The sequence below is a fragment of the Hoplias malabaricus genome, unplaced genomic scaffold (assembly GCF_029633855.1).
Source record: "Hoplias malabaricus isolate fHopMal1 unplaced genomic scaffold, fHopMal1.hap1 scaffold_123, whole genome shotgun sequence".
Classification (NCBI taxonomy): domain Eukaryota; kingdom Metazoa; phylum Chordata; class Actinopteri; order Characiformes; family Erythrinidae; genus Hoplias; species Hoplias malabaricus.
In genome coordinates, this window is record NW_027100942.1 from 83413 (window position 1) to 89094 (window position 5682).

General features: G+C 62.4%; 1 non-coding gene and 1 pseudogene across 1 annotated transcript; both read left to right on the plus strand.

The window, feature by feature from the left end:
* The first annotated feature begins 502 nt into the window (after window positions 1-502).
* On the plus strand, window positions 503-656 carry LOC136682416 (5.8S ribosomal RNA). The gene has a single exon (XR_010798633.1). It is a non-coding gene; the product is annotated as a 5.8S ribosomal RNA (ribosomal RNA).
* A 415-nt stretch (window positions 657-1071) lies between these two features.
* Window positions 1072-5682, plus strand: LOC136682420 (28S ribosomal RNA; annotated as a pseudogene).

A 5682-nucleotide genomic window follows, 5' to 3' on the forward strand; every position in this document is an offset into this window, starting at 1 on the left:
AGACGGACCGTATAATAGTCTAAGGCCGGTGCGCGAGTTGAAGGGGCCTCACGAACCCCGGATGCGTTTATAAACACCCGAAGGAGACGGCCGGTGCCCGCCGGTCCTGACTAGGTGGGATCTACCCAGCGCCTTCCCCTAAGCGGGGACTTGGGAGCGTACCACCGGGCCTCGCTCATACCCTCCGGGGTGGAGAGCTTGGCTTTGAGCGCACGCCTGAATGCCTTAGACCGGGACCCGTAACGCAGCGAACCAAACCCTGGGCCTCGCCGGGAACGGCGGGTGCCTAGACCCGGTCTCCTAAACCACGTAAGTCTCGGGCACCTACTCGGGCGATCGTCCCGGGCCGTAACTCCTCGGTCCGGTGGTGACGCCCAGGTTCAATGACCTTCCCCCTCCACGGGGGGAAAGGCACCCGGCTTGAAATATTGTCAAACATTGTCTCGTGTTCGAATGGCTTCCTTCGCCCGGCCTGTAACGGGCCGGGCACAAACCCAAATACGACTCTTAGCGGTGGATCACTCGGCTCGTGCTTCGATGAAGAACGCAGCCATCTGCGTTAACTAATGTGAATTGCAGGACACAGATCATCGAAATTTCGAACGCATATTGCGGCCGCGGGGGTCCATCCCGCGGCCACGCCTGTCTGAGGGTCGCTTTACCCATCGATCGGTCTCCGCGCCCCCGCTGAGAGAGAGAGACCGCGGCTGGAAGCTCGCAGGGCCTGAAAACGGCCCTTCGTCTTCCCAAACGAAGACTCGGTTCCGAGCCAGTCCACGCGGCCCGTGTTGCGAGAGAGCTCCGTACAGGGAACGGAGGGAGAGCCGAGTAGGTCCGGGTCCACGTCCGTTACGGTCTCTCCCCGAGTCCCGAGCGGGGCTCCGCGCAGTCGGACGCGGGGGTGGCGAGTGCCGATTAAACCCAGCGAGCGGGCGAGTGAGCGGGCGGGCGAGCGGCCGGGGTGGGGGGAGGGTGTCGCGGAGTTCGGCCTCAGGCCGGGCTCTCGCCCCTCGCCCCTAGCCTTCGGCCCTCCGCCTCCGCCCTCGCCCCCGCATAAGAAACCTCTGTGTGCGGCCTCAGATCAGACGAGACGACCCGCTGAACTTAAGCATATCAGTAAGCGGAGGAAAAGAAACTAACAAGGATTCCCTTAGTAGCGGCGAGCGAACAGGGAAGAGCCCAGCGCTGAATCCCACTTTCCCCTGACCGGGGTTGGCCGGGAAATGTAGCGTACGGAAGTCCGTAAGATCCGTCTCGGTGCGGACGCGGGACCAAGTCCTCGCGAACGTGGCTTCTTCCCATAGACGGTGAAAGCCCGGTAGCGAGTCCCGCGTTCCCGCCCGGGTAGGTCGGGCTTCTCGGAGTCGGGTTGCTTGGGAATGCAGCCCAAAGCGGGTGGTAAACTCCATCTAAGGCTAAATACCGGCACGAGACCGATAGCGAACCGAGTACCGTGAGGGAAAGTTGAAACAGGACTTTGAAGAGAGAGTTCAACAGAGCGTGAAACCGTTGAGAGGTAAACGTACGGGGACCGAGAAGACTGCCCCGGGGGATTCAGCCGGGCGGACGGCCCCGCGCTCGTCGGGTTCCGAGGCCGGGGGTGCGAGCGTATCCGGGCGAGAGGGGTGGGGTGCCGACTCCACCGCTCCCCGCTTCGGCTCTGCGCTTCGCCTCTGGACTTCGGGCCTGTCGGGCGTACGGAGGTCCGGCCCCGCCCGGTGTACTTTCCCCGCGTGGTGGTGAGTCGCGACCGGCTCCGGTTAGGCTTGGAAGGGCCCGAGGGTGAAGGTAGGTCCGTCCGGAGAAGGGAGCCCCACGCGGCCCCCGGACACGGGCGTTCCGCTACAGCCCCTCGCTCCGACTTCGCCGATAACGCCGGGGCCGTGGAGCAATGTCCTTTCCGCGTTCTCCCCTCCTCCGGGATGGGGATGGGGGCCCCCCCCGATCGTTCGGTCGAAGCGGGCCGGCTGGGCTGTCCTCAGCCCCGGGCTAGGCCCGCTACGGCGATGCGGGGGGTGATCCAGGCCCACAGCACCCGAACGCCTAAGGTCAGCGGCTAAGTTCGGACCCCGAACGACCCGTCTTGAAACACGGACCAAGGAGTCTAACGCGTATGCGAGTCGAAGGGGCCCAGAACCCCGGAGGCGCAACGAAGGTGAAGGCCGGCGCGCGTCGGCTGAGGTGGGATCCGTCCTAACCCTTCGAGGGGGCGGGCGGCGCACCACCGGCCTGCTCTTCCCACGTGCGGAGAGCGGAGCCAGAGCATACGCGGTGGTACCCGAAAGATGGTGAACTATGCCTGGGCAGGGCGAAGCCAGGGGAAACCCTGAGTGGAGGCCCGCAGCGGTCCTGACGTGCAAATCGGTCGTCCGACCTGGGTATAGGGGCGAAAGACTAATCGAACCATCTAGTAGCTGGTTCCCTCCGAAGTTTCCCTCAGGATAGCCGGCGCCGAAACTTCAAGTTTTATCCGGTAAAGAAATGACTGGAGGCCGCGGGGCCGAAACGGGCCTCGCCCTACTCTCAAACTTTAAATGGGTAAGAGGCCCGGCTCGCAGGCTTGGAGCCGGGCATGGAATTGACGGTGCCGAGTGGGCCACTTTTGGTAAGCAGAACTGGTGCTGCGGGATGAACCGAACGCGCGGGTTAAGGCGCCCGACGCAGACGCTCATCAGACCCCAAGAAAGGTGTCGGTTGATATAGACAGCGGGGCGGTGGCCATGGAAGTCGGCATCCGCTAAGGAGTGTGTAACAACTCACCTGCCGAATCAACTGGCCCTGAAAATGGATGGCGCTGGAGCGTCGGGCCCATACCCGGCCGTCGCTGGCGGTACTTGTCTCCCACCCCCCCAAAAGCCAGCGAGAATGAGAGAGAACCGAGACTCATGGGACCGTATGCCGCGACGAGTAGGAGGGGCGCCGCGGTGGCGCAGAAGCCTTTGGCGCGAGCCTGGGTCGAGCCGCCGCGGGTGCAGATCTTGGTGGTAGTAGCAAATATTCAGATGAGAACTTTGAAGGCCGAAGTGGAGAAGGGTTCCACGCCGACAGCGCTTGGCCGTGGGTTAGTCGGTCCTAAGGGATAGGCGAGCGCCGTTCGGAAAATGCTGGGGCGATGGTCTCGTCTGCCTCGCGCTGACCGAAAGGGGATCGGGCCAATATCCCCGTACCTGGGATTGGTGGAGATCGAGCCGCCGAGAGGCGCTCCCGTGGCGGTAACGCAAACGAACCCGGAGACGCCGGTGGGGACCCCGGGGAGGATTCTCTCTCCTTGCTAAAGAGCTGGAGCGCCCTGGAATGGGTTCGACCCCGAGATAGGGGCTCAACGCTCTGAAAGGCGTCGCATGCACTATGCGACGGCCGGGACGTTTCCCATCGGCCCTTGAAAATCCGGGGGAGGTATAGTGAATTTCCCCCCAGGCCGTACCCATATCCGCATCAGGTCTCCAAGGTGAACAGCCTCTGGCGTGTTGGAACAATGTAGGTAAGGGAAGTCGGCAAGACGGATCCGTAACTTCGGGATAAGGATTGGCTCTAATGGCTGAGCTCGGTCGGGCCCGTGTCTGCTGATGCGGGGTCCGAAAGCCCGGTGCTGCCCGTGCGACGGGGAGCTGTTCCCGGTCCACCTTCGGGCCCCCCCCACTGGGTCCTGCGCGCGAGGAAGCGCACGGCGAGAGATTGCCCCCCAGTATCCAAACCCCCGTGAACAAGGCTCCGTCTGTCTGTCGGGGTCGATGAGAGTGGGTCGCGGCGAGCGAGACCTTAAGCCCCGGTGCGTGTCCCCCCTCGGCGGCGGCGCTTAGGGGGCCTCGGTCAGGTCGACGGTAGGGAGCCGGTCGTCGGTGGGATGCCGGCGGGGGAGCGTCCTTCGGGACTAACCTCCGTCGGATGACCGCCTTCGGCCTCCTCTCCCTACCTAAGCCGGGCCGGGCTCCCGACGCCCGTCGCCGGGTGGGCCGCCCCCGGCTAAGCTCGAGCGTCCGGCCCTTCGCTCTCCCCCGATGGGACGCGGAGGGACGCAATGGAACGTAGGTCCGCGTGGGGTGTGCGGTCTCTCGTGCGTGTGTGGACTCGTAGCAGGCCGCCGGTGGTGGGGCTTCGGTGGGTCGGGGCGGTGTCCCTGGAGCCTCGCGCGCCGAGCCTAGGCTCCGTGGATCTCTCGGGCTTATGAGTCTCGCCTCGGGGGGAGACCTCCGGGGCCGGGTCTCTCGGCCGGCACCTAACAGCCGAATTAGAACTGCTGCGGACAAGGGGAATCCGACTGTTTAATTAAAACACAGCATCGTGAAGGCTCTTGGACCGGGTGTTGACACGATGTGAATTCTGCCCAGTGCTCTGAATGTCAAAGTGAAGAAATTCATCGAAGCGCGGGTTAACGGCGGGAGTAACTATGACTCTCTTAAGGTAGCGAAATGCCTCGTCATTTAATTGGTGACCAGCATGAATGGATGAACGAGATTCCCACTGTCCCTACCTACTATCTAGCGAAACCACAGCCAAGGGAACGGGCTTGGCGGAATCAGCGGGGAAAGAAGACCCTGTTGAGCTTGACTCTAGTCTGTCACTGTGAGGCGACTTAAGGGGTGTAGAATAAGTGGGAGGCCCGCCGCTCGCCAGCACCGGAGCGGGCCGTCCGTGAAATACCACTACTCTTACACGTTACCTCACTAACCCGGTGAGGGTGTCGGTGGGAACCTTTGCCTTGCTGGGGGTTCCTTGTTCAAAGGTGCTAAGCCCCGGGTGGGGGGGTCGCTCGGCGCTGAGTCCTCCTTCCCCCCCTCGCGGGGGGGGTCGGAGGCAAGCTCGCGCGGGGCTGGCCCTTCCTCTCCCTGGGGCGAGTTCCTCCGGGGACAGTGACAGGTGGGGAGTTTGACTGGGGCGGTACACCTGTCAAAGAGTAACGCAGGTGTCCTAAGGCGGGCTCAGGGACGGACGGAAACCTCCCGTAGAGCATAAGGGCAAAAGCCCGCTTGATCCTGATTTTCAGTATGAATACGGACCGCGAAAGCGGGGCCTAACGATCCTTCCGTCTGCTTTACGGGTTTTAAGCGGGAGGTGTCAGAAAAGTTACCACAGGGATAACTGGCTTGTGGCGGCCAAGCGTTCATAGCGACGCCGCTGTTTGATCCTTCGATGTCGGCTCTTCCTATCATTGCGAAGCAGAATTCGCAAAGCGTTGGATTGTTCACCCACTAACAGGGAACGTGAGCTGGGTTTAGACCGTCGTGAGACAGGTTAGTTTTACCCTACTGATGTGCCGTTGCTCCGATAGAAATCCCGCTCAGTACGAGAGGAACCGCGGGTTCGGATACTTGGTATTCGCGCTTGGCTGTGGAGCCAATGGTGCAAGGCTACCATCCGAGGGCTTACGACTGAACGCCTCTAAGTCGGAATCCCGCCTAGAAGGAGCGATACGTCCGTGCCCAAGGTTCGATACGGTTGGTCTGGGATAGCCGCGGGGGATTCGCCACACTCCGCCGGTGACCAGAACCGCACGAGACTGGAACCAGGGCCGGGGCTAATGAACACCTCGGTCCACCCTTCCGTCCCTAAGCGCATGTCCCTTGATCCGGGGTGCGAAATGACTTGTAAACGACCTGATTCTGAGTGCGGGTGTCATAAGTGGCAGAGCGGGTGCATATACCGCGATCCATTGAAAGTCATCCCGTCCACTCAAACATTTGT